The sequence below is a fragment of the Micropterus salmoides genome, unplaced genomic scaffold (assembly GCF_014851395.1).
Source record: "Micropterus salmoides isolate LMB-PRFRI ecotype aquatic unplaced genomic scaffold, ASM1485139v1 Ms_hic_scaffold_13, whole genome shotgun sequence".
NCBI classification, from domain to species: Eukaryota; Metazoa; Chordata; class Actinopteri; order Centrarchiformes; family Centrarchidae; genus Micropterus; species Micropterus salmoides.
The window spans coordinates 32,076,661-32,091,845 of NW_024040374.1; the positions used below are offsets into that span (position 1 = coordinate 32,076,661).

The 15,185-nt window shown below is 41.5% G+C and overlaps 1 long non-coding RNA gene across 1 annotated transcript; it reads right to left on the reverse strand.

The window, feature by feature from the left end:
* Positions 1 to 14,199: 14,199 nt before the first annotated feature.
* On the reverse strand, positions 14,200 to 14,632 carry LOC119900188. Its single transcript, XR_005444020.1, has 2 exons — positions 14,492 to 14,632; positions 14,200 to 14,251 (listed from the first exon to the last, which is right to left on the reverse strand). It is a non-coding gene; the product is annotated as an uncharacterized LOC119900188 (long non-coding RNA).
* Positions 14,633 to 15,185: the final 553 nt, after the last annotated feature.

The window sequence follows — 15,185 nt, forward strand, 5'->3', positions numbered from 1 at the left end:
CTGAATTGAGTTTGTTAATTTGTTCCACCACTGAGAAAGCACAGAGTTTGGGTTTAATATACTTTTTTTCAAGGTATTTCATGCAATAATTGTTGAGGTTTTCAGTCTGGACCAAAATGCTGGATCAACTGACTAACACTGAAATCTCTCTGCAAATAAATGTATCCAGATAGTGGAATTCAACTTTTGATCTTTATTCACACACATTACTACATTGATCAGTTAGCCATGCTGATGAAGAAAATAGTAAAATAATAGTGTTATTGTTGTCTCTGGTTCACTGATTCCAATAAAGCCCTACAGTCCTCTCGTGTCTCTCATGAAAAGAAATGCAAAGCTGTCCCTAGATTGCCCTCTCTTCTCCATCCTTCTTGTCACTCTGCTATATGCTATGCAAAACAGATTATGATGCTGCACTGCCTCGGAGACGGTGGTGCCGTGTCCAAACAAATTCTCCAAGAGTCAAAAAGCAAAATCATCTCCCAGAAGAGAGTTACTGGAGCCAGCAGGCAGACTGTCAGTCAGAGCGGATGATGGAGGCGTCTGTCCAATTTCCATCCAGATTGTGTTGCTGTTCAACGGAACTCACCACACTCTTACTCACTGCTCAGGCTTCTTCCACATCTCCTTTGTTTCACTATATATGCTATTTCCTACTAACTCACATTCCCATCTCATCTGAATCTGACAAAATCATACATGCCTTCCGGTGTGAGTATTTGAGTTCTCTCTCAATGGAGCTTAACGGATCCTATGCATTGGTTGCCTGTTTTAATATGCCACCCTTGGTTTTAATGTTTCCATACTATATCAGACATTCTTTCAGTTTATGAACTCAGCAGATGTCTAAAGTCACCTATACTACCTGCAGGTATGTAGGGATTTCCTCAAATCAGATTATTATGCACTTGGAAGTATGGAATGGCCTGCCTGTTGATCAGAAACTTACAGCAAAACTGTAATCATTTTAAAACAACTGTGGCAGTAGCAGGGGTAAGCTTTCAACAATGTTGACTATGCCACCTCGGAGAATTTCGCCCCTAGGAAATTATTAAGGGATTTAATACTCAAAAAGGTCACACAGCTTCAAAAACAGTTAACCAGATACCCTAATAGAGATACATTTTATTAATATTTCTTACAGCAGAAAGGACTAGCAAAGGGGAAAAGATCCTAATGTTACACATCACACATGAACACTGCATACCATCCAGATGACACCCTGGGTGCTCTACAGTAAGTGATCTATTAAGGGACACCACTACTGGGGAATCAGCTGCTTAAGCCCCATGGCTTCTATTCAATGGGAAAAAAGAAACAAGAGCACACAGTAAACAGCATCAAACAGTCTGGGAGGCACATAGTAAACTGTTTGGTACTTAATTGATACATGGGGCCACTTATCAAGCTGAAAGCATACCAACATTACACTCCAGCCACAGGGCCGCACCAATTGCAGTGCAACAGAAAAAAACAACAATAAAGTCTGTAGAGTAGAAATGGAGTCAGACAACATCACCGTAGAGACAAAACAGCAGCTGCACTGAGGAGTGGAGGCCAGAAATGTGGAACAGGCCACCCACTGTGATGCACACCCTGACTTACAAGTACCTGCAAAGTGCATGATACCAATACAATTACCAACAGGGAACTACACTTGAATCAAAAAGAAATACAAAACTCACATATACATAGCAAAGAGCAAAAGCAACCTTTCCCAAACAGTGGGAGGGTGAGAGGCGCCAAGCCACGGCTCAATCACTAGTAACAGCAGAGACCAAGAAGAAGGGTTAGATTTAGCTGAAAGCTGAATGGAAACAACCAGAAGTCAGCAAAAATAAATAAGCCAGCCTACCTCAGCATTAGCAGCACTGACTGAACATGATGCTTGCTGGAATTAACATAGAAATTGGTAAGAAATTTTGTCTGACTTTAGCCAGCGCTGCAAACCGTCACCATGTCACGTGACATTAAAACCTCACAGGAGGTACGTATCTTGCAATAACTGGGAGACCCAGACGTGGAGAGACACGGCATCTCAACCAGCAATGGCAAAGTGCAGACCACGCCACAAACCCCAGATCCAGGAAGAGGCATCCGAGTAAGCAGTCACCATCCTTCCAGCCATCCCAGCCACCATACCATGTAAGAAGGGTCTGTTTAAGCTTACATGTTTGTATAGATAACTTGCAGTTGTGCACTGCAACAAGAGAAATATAATGACGTGCAAGGTTTGTGTTGAAAAGCAGTGGGGGCATAAGGGCTCAGAGAGGAGATGATACATAATATTGGTGTTGCGAGAACAAGATGTGATGATATTTTAACACTACTTTGTTGAACTCATCGACGCTAGAATGAGTTGGTGGGGTATTTTGAGCATTAAACACTTAATTTCCTGCATTCATTCCATTTTCTGGACCAATTGCTTCCTTTCTTGCATCAATTTATGGTGGAAATGTTTTTATTTATGTAAAAGAGAAACACAACATTCAGGTAGCAGGTGACAATTGAAAATCTTAAAATATAAGAGAACGGAAAACTTGGCCAAAAAGAAACTGTGTCAAGAAGTTGTTAAAGTTACTAACTGGTGCTGCACGTTTTGGGGTCATTTTAAAATCAGTAGCTTTTCTTTTTTAGCTTAAGTTAAATAAACAAGGTCTAAATCTTTCTGCTTACCTACAAAGCCCTTAATGGCCAGGCACCATCATATCTTAAAAAGCTCAGAACACTGCACCTGCTGCCCCGATGTTCCTGCTCAACACCTGCTGCTACAATTATTATTATTAATTAGTCAGGCCTAGCTTGTACATTACTTGTACAAATCATCCAAAGGTGTGATGGTATAAACTGCTCTTGCAGTCCTTTTGATGACCTCTAGCTCTATTGACCTGAAGGTAAACCAACTGGCCCACCAGCAGCCGTCAAAAACAGCTCATGGGAACCCACTAAAGCCACACTGAATCTGGGAGACAGGAGGCACGTCCTGTTTCTGATGGCTGCAATGAACCAAAGAGTGAAAAATTTAAAGGGGTCTGAATACTTTCCGTACCAACTGTATATAGGAGGTTGTGGAGAGTTCTATTAAACCATTTCACAGTCCGTTGCCTGTGGGGTGGTATGGAGTGGTACGAGAATTTCTGACCTTGTGAGCCAGGATAGAAGCCTGCTGATCCTGAGTCCGGACCGCCACGGGATACTTGCTAAACATTGTGAGAACGTTCTCTAACCTATTTTGGGAAGGCTTGAGCACCATGAAAGCTATGGGCACAATCTCATTTGGCCTAGACGCGAGGCCTGCCATCTGGCCTTGCACAAATAAACTGGTTCGCTATCTTTGTGGGAACTTGCATGCACAACCTGGTTTTGCTATCTGTTTTGCTACCGAATACAGGACCAGTCATCAGATGTCTGGAACTTAAGTTATCAGAGAAACAAGCTGAGCAACGTTAACGAAAGCTAGTGCTTGGTGTGCACAGAACATCATCATCATCAGCCTTCAACAGCCAGCATTTACACCACAGGGTGGTGCCTTCAAGTGTATCTTCAGGTTAGTTGTATTCTTCCCACCTTCTTTGTATCCACAGGGCATCTGTCTGTCCCCTGTTACTACATATATTACATTAGTATACTACATATTTTCTGCTGAATTATATTTTAAATAAAGTCTGTCCATAGGTCTATTCTTTTTTCCCGACAAAACCCTTTTTGCATTGAGGCAACAATGTTATCATTACCTTGCCATTGGTGTGGGACAGCATCACCTGGGATTCTGGGAATCTGCACACATCAATCACTGACATCATTGATGAGATGAACAATTGCGGGAAAATATCATGCAGATTTGAATGTCCTCTTGCCCACCACTAACATTTTTGTCCCGTCTCATCTTGTCAACGAAAACAAAACATAGATTTCATACATCCATGGATACATGTCATAGTTTTTTTATGATCAAATATCTATTTTTAGTCTTACGAAAGGTTTTAAATCTTATCATACCTTTTGTTACGAGTAGCATAATTTTATTACTTGTAGCTTTAATATTATTATTTTAATGTGATTTTTAGGGCTGACCCCCAATAGTCGAAGCTTTGCAGCAAAACAAGGATCATGCCATTTTGGTGATATGGGGTGCTAAACATCTGATTTTATATAGAACTACCAGTTTTCTCCCAATAAGTTAATATACAACATATTACAACATACATTTCAATGTTTAATGCTGTAAATAAACATAAATAAATAATAAAACTTTCAATAAATGTTTTTAAAGTGTGTAACCCCTGGGTCGTCAGTGTCAGCATGTGTAGGCGTAGCGTGTAGGCCTTTGTGTGTAATGGAGGAACACTTGCTGAAGAGATGGAGCACTGGTGTTGTGCCAAGTTGTCCGCACCTTCCGGGACTTTCGGATAATTTATCACCGGTGATGAACCGCTTTTAAATAGACCTGAAATAGACCCGCGAGGAACTGCAATGTGCATGCAGTTGTCGGCAGCATGGAATGCACTCAAAACTTTACACAGTGTAAGTTCAATGAATAGAGACTGCAGCTCTGCAGCTTTTCAAGATTAACAAAGCACGCATGATTCGACTATCAGTCGACTATAGGCAGGACTTGACGATTCTGATTCAACTATGTAAAACCTTAGTCGGGGACAGCCCTACCATGTCCATTTCCTGGATAAGGAGGACAGATGGTTTAAAAGAGGAGTGAAATAAGTAATTTACACCACAGTAGAGAACCCATCTCTCAACAGAGACAAGGTCTGCGACACCACTAATCCCCCACTTACAATGCTGTCCTTTCATCGATGAAATGAACAAATGCTCACAATTGGCCTCAGGTGCCTCCAAAGACCATAATGACTGTTGTACAGCACTAACGGACCAAGTGCTATCCATCACTTTGATAACAGCCTCACAGAGGTTAAATAGCTAGGTTTCCCTGCAGTCAGAACTGAAGGGGCCTCTTGGATGAGAGGCAATATGTCTTCCGATATCTTCAACCTAGTCCTTGATTTAGCCTATCTTGGACATCTGCCAGTAATTGTTGTAGCCAGTTGATTTTGGACAGGATGTTTTGATTTTGGAGTGGCAAGGAGGTGCCCCTACTATCTGACTTACAGTGGAGGCGGGTGAACAAAAATGTGGAAGTACAATCTGTAGGTCGAACAGCTGAAATGAAGCTCTGGGTGCAGGCAACATGGAGGGAAGTTAAACATTGTTCATTTGCATATGCTACCCACGGCAATGTTTCGCATTAAAACTAGCCAGTACTATATCATAAAGGTGAACATGTCATCTATCAAATCTCATAGCTATAATTTTAGATGCTAAATTGCACAAGATTTTTATTATAAAAGGCTTCCAAGATTTCTCTTGTAAGTGGTACCAGAAGCAGCTGAAAATGGCCCCACACTGAGCACAGAATGAACATGTACTGTATGCAAACCCTTGTGTGTTTTAAAGCTTTAAAGTGCTTGAAAGATGAAGGGAGACACCTGGAGGGTTGACTTCTCTGTTCTTTTACGCTTGACTTCATTTAAGAATCTATTTTATCCTGGTGTATATCTGAACATTATCCCTTTCAAACAGACTTTTTTTACATTACAGTCAGACTGTGGGCAGAGCAGCGTGTTGATTCGTTGGCTTAGTGGCTCTCTGAGCTCTGCCACAGGAGGTTGTGATTCTGTCAGTTTAATTACACAAGACACTGGTGATTCCCAGTGGTGGAATGGTAATGTGGCATACCAGGTATTTTCCCGGTTAGCCGATGCATCTTGGGGGCTGGCCATATGGAAATATGTACTGTGTTGTTTTTTTTCATTGGTTGGTTCATTTTCTATGACACTTGATTGGTCCTCTTACTGGACCTCCCACATGTGTCAGATGCAGTGGTTCTGGCTCAGAGCCAAATATTCATGGTGACATCAGTGGCTGTTATGCAGCAACGGGTGGAAGGTGAAGAGGAGCTGGCCGTGTGAGGAACAGGCGAGTGACAGGGAAGAGAGGAACAGTGTGAGCAAGAGGAGAGTGCAGCTGAAGCGGTAAGCAGCAAAACAGAGACTCTTAGGGAGGTAGTGTGTGTGCCTTGACAATGATGATTAATTTAATTACTGACAACCATAAAAAGATAAGATAAATAATGTAACACTAAAGTGAGATCAGTCAGCTACGGCTGGTGCTCAGTCAGTCTAGGCCAAATAGCGTAGTAACGTTAGCGTTGGCTAAGCAGTGAGAGACCTGGTCCATATCGTATCATAATATTATTAAAATGATTAGGCCAAAGGTTCCCTTGATAAAGATGAGTGAAAACGCTGTATAATAGGTTACATGCCATGTTTATTTTCAGGTATGAGGTAACTATTATGATGTATATGATTACTGTTATTACTATCTGTGGGGTAACATGTAGCCTACTCCAGATCTTTCTCCACTTACAGTATGTCCAAACTGTTGTGCTGCTGTCTGCTGTCCATTCAGCATGCACGTTCACATGGTAGGCGGTGAGCACCAGTGCACATGCAGACAGGTCAATTGTAGTTCAAACTCCCAAAACAAACAAGCATGTGTCAAATGTCTCATACACAGTTCTGTTAACCTTCTTGAACATTAATATAAAACATAAAGGTGATCTATTAATCATTGAACACTATGCAATAGTCATCATCACATACATATTTGTATGAACTGAATAGTTATTTAGTACACAGTAAATTACAATGGCATGCATTATTTGAGTAAACAAGTATTTGGTAAATTTCAGTTGTTTATATTTTACAGCTTTTTCCACCTTACCTTTAATCTATGTCAGGGAATTGGTTATAACTCATCCAGTTAATTATAGTAATCTCTCCCTATGTCATTGTCTAATCAAGCCAGGTTGTTGAGGTAGCAGTGGAGATGAGCGACAGAGAGGGACAAGAGGCTGTAGACTACATGAGTATGGATATTGTGTATTCAGTCACCTCTGATCACCAGGGAGTCAGTTCAGAGCAAATGAGGGCACTGGTCCACTTGAACGCAACACTTACTACTCGGCTTTGTAGTGGTTTGGTGGAATAGCACAGTATGCATATTAGGGCTGAAACGAATCATCAATTGAATAGATTAATTCGATTCATCGACACAAATCGACACAAATTCTTTGCATCGAGGCTTCGTTTAATAGCGCACTGTTTTGCACGGACATTTATTACTGTCGCACATCGCACCGTGAGTTTGGGTTGTACTGTCACAGTCACGAGTTCACTAGGTGTCGGGGAGCAGCACCTTATTATAACTTGTATAGCACTCGGGTGATGCGTGTGTTGGTAAAGCAGCTGTCTGGTTGTTGGTCTGTTGATGTTGTTGGTCTGATGTTTGCTGTATGACACATTATGAATTTCCGAAAAGACTAATAAATATTTATCATCTATCAACGTACAGAGCTGGTCCCGTTACTGGGGTGGGGGCACCGCCGCCACCGCCAAGCAAAAATACTTCTTAAACGATGCAACTGCTAGGGCCAATTTTTTGTCCCAATCCAGCCCTGGTGAATCCAGCAACCATCTCCCCACAGCCTGCTGCTGTTTCTGTCAGCAGGAGCAGAGCCCAGCCCTGCCTGGACATGACATTTACTGAAGTGTGTGTGTGTGTGTGTGTGTGTGTGTGTGTGTGTGTGTGTGTGTGTGGGAGAGGGAGAGGGAGAGAGAGAAGTGTGGGGGGGCAAAGCCTATTTTTCTGGGTTAATAAAGGAGGTTGACAGGCTTTTTAGCTTTTGGACTCGAGAGAGGCAGGAGGCTGAACACTATGACACTAATTGCAGGTATATAGTCACTGAGTGGACCAATCAGAGCATATTATCTCTTCTGGTGTGTGTGTGTGTGTGTGTGTGTTAGGGTCCGGTGATGTCTACAAAATTTCCATCGGCCGATGTCAACAATGAAACATCGGGATGGACGATGTCAACGGATGCGCGGGTGGGAAACACAGGGTGTGTGTTCACCTTTGCAGATGTTGGTTTCAGTTGTTTCATAGGCTGCATCATTAATAAGCCCACGTGCGGCTCACCTGCTGCCGTGATGACGAGTGAAGACGAGTTCTCAGTCTTTTAGACGACTTTATAAAACATACTGTTGATGGAGAAAATGGAGCAGACGGGGAGAGAGACAGAGAGGCGGGGCAAGCCGGGGTGTTTACCTGAGTGTGAGTGTGTCACAGTGTGGGGAGAAGAGTGTGAGTGGTCATTAAAACCTGCTTCCACAGCGTGGTATAATGTGAAAATTTGAGATTCGTTTTTGCTGGGGGATGGGAGTTTTACAATCACGATGCCGGCTCAAAGTCGTGATGTCTGTCAGCCATCACCGATGAACGATGGCATCGTCTATCAGCCCTACCCTACTGTGTGTGTGTGTGTGTGTGTGTAGGCGGAGGGCTATCCAGAGATGACAGCAGAGATTTTAAGTAAGTAAGAAATTTACAAAAATATAAATTGTATTGGGGATTTTTATTAATCAAAAGCAAATAATTGTACACATCATATTCCATTGATACACAATGTAATACTAGTATTAGTCTGTGATCTTACTTCTATTTTGCACATTTTGAAAAAATTTACTGACTTTGAGAATTCAAGTGACAAAGAAACACTGAGTAAAATGAAGTGACCATCATCATCACAGTTAAAACAGACAAAAAAATAAACAATTTAACTACATAGGCTACTTAAGTATGGAACAAATCAACAAATCAACAAAATCTGAACAAATCAGCAAAATCATGCCTTATGTCATAAATGACCTGAAACAACAATGACACACGAAATCCATGATAAAACGCAACATTCATGGTCCAGAAAGATGGCATCTGCTGAGTTCAATTTAGTTGTGAAAAAAGTGCCTCACTGGTGCTGTGGCTGAACTTCGGATTTGAGACTACAGATGTGCATCAAAATAAGGTATTGTGCGAGCGTTGCTGTGGATCAGTCGCAACATCACGAAGCCACACTATAAACCTTTATCAACACTTGAAAAAGCACAACAGGCAGCTGTGACAAGTGTACTGCCAAAAAGTCAAGTAATGATGCTCCAGCCCAGTCTGGTTCTAGTAGGCCTTAAACTTTTAGAGTCGTTTGAGACTATAACTCCTTATAAAAGGGGATCATGAAGGCACTACTATACCTCACACAAAAAAAAATTTCGTTTATGATTATTTTTATTTTTACTCAGGAAATTCTGTGAAAGATAATCCAAAGGTAATATACATTACATTTTTCTCTCTCATTATTTCTGTCATTCTTTTATTCTTTGTCTCTCTCTCTCTTTTCACTCTCCTAAGTTTGGTAAGACAAAGCTTTCTTTTCTCAGCCAAATAGGATTATAGATTCCACAGCAGCTTCCATCTGCAGAAGCTTTTGATGCATAAGGTTCAACCAAGGGTAGTGATGTAACAGCATGCACTCACAGCAACACAAACTCACTCGCATTTACATTATGAATACTGTACATACAAATAAAATGAGTAGCAGCTGTATTAGAAGACAACTCCAAAAGTCTTTTTAGCAGTGGCACACCTGTGGGTCAAACATTGTTGAAGCCCACAGATCTTTATTTTAGTGGATTTCCCAAAATGTCCAAAGATACCAAAAATGTCTTGATGAATTTGGGGAAGATATTTTAAAACTTATGCGCCATAAAAGAGTAACTCATGGGATAAGCGTCCTCCATCAAATCTGTTTTTTGTTGTGTATTGCACCTTTGGGCAGCACCAGACATGGTTGTCAGCTGTGCAGCACCTAATTGCTTCACTAAACAGATCAAAGAGGATGACATCAGCATCTACACGTCAGTATAGAGTAGAGAGAATATTTTTTACACATGGATTCTGAACTGCAGATATTTAGCTAACTATGTGTACCATTAGCTACCAAGTAACAGACCAGCTATGTTCTAAGTGAAAGTTATTGCAGATTGATAGCTCTTAACAGCATTGATCTGTTAGTGAAACATTTCTTTATGTTTGCTATGCTTATTTAGAGCCTAAAGGTAACGTTATAACAAAGTTTTCAATATTACAACATTTGACAGCTGATTCCATGCCATTTAAAAGTGTAATGTTAAGATAAACATATATGTTAACGACAACACAAAGTGCTCCTAAATCCCATTTCATAATATCTCAAGACAAATCCAGCAAAGCCAGCTACGTTACAATCTAAACAAGATATTGCTTAATGTAGTATATTAGCCATTCAGAATACCAAAGACATTTCTTACATATTAGGTTCAGGCAAAATTTAAATATTGTGTGCAATATAAATGCACAATTATCTTAATGACTGAGAGCTTAATTTGTTCTCTTGGAGATATAATAATCAGAAACTTTGTCTATTTTTTTTTTTTCTAGACTGGCACACTTGTCTTACGCTCATTACTTTGAATAGTATTGAACAGTATAGAGGGTATGTGCATGATGTCACAGAACGCAGTTATACTCACTGAGTGACAGAAAGACGAGCAGCAGTGTTAGCTTCAATCAGCTAAAACACAGACAACACATCTTAAAAGGACCACTGGTTCTTTGTAAAGCAGTAAGGATCACCATCGAGTCCGACTGCCTTTAATTTGAGCAAATAATCACTTGTTTTGCTAAACGCGCCATGATAACGTGTTCCGGAAGGGGAAGTGACATCAACGCATACTCTCTATTGGGGTGTTGATAGAAAATACAAGGATTAAAGACAACATTGGCCTCTTTCACCCTAGGCTTCCATTACAGCAAATTTGAAACTGGACCCAGGTAAGATGGTTGTCTTATGGATCCATCCCGGAATGGCAAGTCATTATGACACATCAGAATCAGAATAACAATCAGCTTTTTTGCCCCGTATTATTACATATACAAAGAATTTGCTTTGATGAATTGGTACATTACAATAAACGTAAAATATACAGTTGCTGGAAAAAGTATGTGAACCCTTTGGTAGGGATTTCTGCATAAATGTGATCTGGCCTTCATCATTACATTTATTCGTTTACCTGATGCTTTTATCCAAAGCGAATTACAATTGTTATGTACGTCAGAGGTTACAGGCCTCTAGAGCAACAATGGGTTAAGTGTCTTGCTCAGAGACATATTCGTGGATGTGTCACAAGTCTCTCACACCAAAGGCATGTGTCTTATCCACTGTTCCATCTCCACCCCATAAAGACACTGTGTACTGACAATGTGTAAATATTCACAGTGCAGGGTGGAAAAAGCATAGGGTAATGACAAAAGCTAATTGGAGTCAGGAGTTAGGCAACCTGGAGTTCAATCAATAAGATGAGATTGAGGGTGTCGGTTAGCTGCCCTGTCCACTAAAAAACACACCAATTTTAATTTTGCTATTCTCATGAAGCATTGCCTGAAGTCAACCATGCCTCGAACAAAATAAGCTGTCAATAAATGGATAAAGTTCAGCACTGTTGGTACTCTCCCTAGGAGTGGCCGTCCTGCAAAGATGACTGCACGAGCACAGCACAGAATGCTCAATGAGGTTAAGAAGAATCCTAGAATTTCAAATGAAAACTTACAGAAATCTCTGGAACATGCTAACATCTCTGTTGACGACTCTATAGCTGTGTCTCAATTCAGGGACCGCATCCTTCGAAGGGCATGGCCTTCGCCGCCTACGAAGGCATGCGGCCGCAAAAGGCCGAACCGACCGTTGTTAAATGAGACGTTCTGGTCTATTGCGTCATCAACTGACCCCGCCCTTACCCATGCGTGGGGAAGCGCCGCTCCTGTCGCCTAGCAACCTTCACAGCTGCGGTCCACCGGCAATGGAGACGAATATTTTAATTTTAATATTTTACCTCTTAATAGAGGAACTAGAGATACTTCACCGCCGGCGCCGCCGCATGATGTATCTCAGGCTGAGAGAGGAGCCTGGCCAGGTAAATACGGGGGAAAGTAACTAAGAAACGTTACATTTATACATCATGTATTTAGGTACTATAGGCTCATGTATTTAGGTACTATAGGCTTCCTAAAGCTAACAGTGATGTTAACCTCAGTTAACGTTGTTTATTGCTGCTGCCATTTCACTTTAACAACATAATTTTCATATTTAAAGAAAACCTAACCTTACTTCAATATTAAAATATTGACAGTGTTTTTGTCATTGACCAGCTAAAGCAAGTTGAATAGAAAGATATACAAGCCTTATCTAACTAAGCTCTCTACACTTCATAACAGTTGTTCTTCTCCTTGTATCCCTAAACCAGCCAAGGCCCCTGTACTGCAGGATAAATCTGAGAGTTCCTGTGCTGGACAGGTTTTTTAACCTGCAGGACACACGGCCAGATTTCCGGTTGAGCAGGGAGGCCCTGGGAGTGCTACTAGGCCTCCTAAACCAGGAACGGAGACACGGATGGGGTGCCACGATTGAGACCCTGGTGTTTCTCTTCTGGCTGGCAAGTGGGGCATCATACAGGGTGGTCTCCAGAGTGTTTGCAATGCCTCGATCCACTGTCCACCGCATCATCCACAGAGTCACTGAGGAGGTGGTGGCCATTCGCCACAAGGTCATACACCTACTGAAGACCCAGGATGAGTTACAACCGATATCCCGTGGGTTTGCAGGGCTGGCAAGACACGGAGCCTTTTTTAAAGCAGCTGGAGCAATCGACGGCTGCCATGTCCGCATCAAGCCACCGAGCGGCCCTTATGATCAGTGCTACAGGAACAGGAAACTGTTTCCATCCATCATCCTGCAGGCTGTGTGTGACCATCAGGGCCGCTTCCTTGACACCTACGTGGGCTGGCCTGGGTCGGTCCACGACTCCAGAGTGATCCACTACAGCCCACTGTACAGGAGTTCACTCTACCCTCCTCCAGGGCACTTTATTCCTTGCAGACGGAGGGTACCCGTGCCTCCAACACCCACTCCCCCCATCACTCCCTACAAGAGGCCAATACAAGGTGTGGGAGCCCAGCGCTTCAACAGCCATCACTCCAGGGCACGCTCCATTATATAGCGTGCTTTTGGGATGATGAAGACCAGGTTCCGGGCCATCTTCCTGCAAGCGCTGGAGGTGCACCACACCTTTGTACCTCATGTGAGTATTTTCTTTACTGTACTAATGAGTAAATCAACAGACAGATTCATCAAAAGCATAAATGTTTTTTTTTTTTCTGACTGAAATATATTTTTAACCATTTCAGGTCATAACAGCATGTGCCATCCTCCACAACATCTGCCTTGGTGCTGGTGATATTGTGGCCCCAGAGGATGAGCCTGAGGAGGACGAGGCAGAGGATGAGGGGGAGAACGGTTTGGAGACAGTTAGCGGTGCTCCCTGGCGTGACCAGCTGTCTGCAGAGGTGTCTGCCCTTGAGGAGGTGCCCCCTGACCACCAATATTTTTAACAGGCAAGTAAAAGATCTGTAAATTCCTATTCATATCCTAACAATTTTGCCTGTTGAAATATTTTGTAGATTTATTTTGTCAAAATAAGATTGTGAATTAGTATTTTGTGCGCACAGCCTATTATTCTTGCCTCTTACTAAAACATCTTAGTGACATGGCAGCCGTCGATTGAACCAGCCCTGCAAACCCACTGATGGACGATGCGGTGGACAGTGGAGAGATGCATCCACACCTGCAACACACTCTGGAGACCACCCCAGATGATGTCCTGCTGACCAGGGTCTTTATTGTGGCAGCCCATCCAGGTCCAGCAGCATCACCAGGGTCTCCCTGCTCAGAATAAATGTTGTAAATATGCTGTAAATACTATTAGTTCTAAAGACCACAGAAAATAAAATCATTTATTTAACAAATATTTTATTTGAATTGATTAATAAATATTATATATATTATTATTTTGCATTATTTAAGTTGCAGCAGTGGGCTTCCCCCCTACACCCTCTCCTGACCCTGGACACTTGCACTCCTAAGGCACAGGAAATCAATCATGGTAAATAACAGCAGAAAAACAAATTTCAGCAACTGTGTTTATTAACATGCGTGACTAAAATGAATGAAATGAAGATACAACGTACAAGGTAAATGTATGTTTCATATTAAAACAGGGTTGTAAGATGAATGCGGTTTATATTTCCCTTTATGCTGCACAGTGAACGATTTATACAAAAATGTATACAGAATATATCAATTTCAAATCATACATACATACTTTGTATTTTTTTTTTTAAACTGTCCCACTTTTTTTTCACTTGGAGGGAAGTCACCTTCCCCCACAGGCCCATTTTCTCCAAAATTGTCCTAATCACAGAGAAACAAAAGAAATAAGAAAGATAAGAAAAGATAAAACCTTTATTTGTCCCACAGTGGGGAAATTGCGGTACATGGTAATTGTGTGAAGACGCAACAAAGGGCTGCCCCATTTACTGGTTGTCTTATTGTTAAAGGCTTTGAATAGGATGGCGGCTCATTTAACTGTAACTTTAAGTACACGATGATTAAATGCAGATATTACAAAAGGGCTATTGATACTTTAATTACCTCCAAGCCACGTTGGCAGAAAACTTTGCCCCGGTGAAGAGGTGGTCGCTCTCCCCCCTCAATTTAATAAAGAGGGCAGTTTGCTCCTTGCTCCCTAAAACAAAACGACGTGTTCAAGTAAGTTTTATGCTTCACATCACCAAACAGTAAGCAGCATAAATCAGTTACATTAACCGTGTACTATATCCCAAGGTTTTTGTAACCGTTACTAACATTAACTGTCTGAAAACCAAGCAGGGTTCACAACCCGTCTAACGTTACGTGGTCACGTTATTTTCATGTACATAATATTAAGTATAAGTGATGTAGAATATCGCGATAATTTCTGTAAGACGCAGGTCTGACTTTGAACCTCTTCGATTTCAAGTGAAGACGTTAAAGGCTTTATTTTTTAGGTTGTAACTTGCTCTAACGATTTGCATTTAACGTTAACGTTAGCACATCAGTAACCTCAGGTAACGTTAACTTAACGTTAGCTCGCCAGTTAATCACTTAACTCACGTTAACTATTTTTTAAACGACACATTGCGCTTTTATTCCTCTTGTTATTTTTACATATGTGTAGTTGGCTTTTGAAGTGAGTTGAAATCCAATACTTATATTTATAGGTAAAATCCAGGGGGCTCAACTCCACAGCCACAGCCGACGCCATTATTTACGCTGGGACAATCAACCGGCGCGCAATGAATGTCGG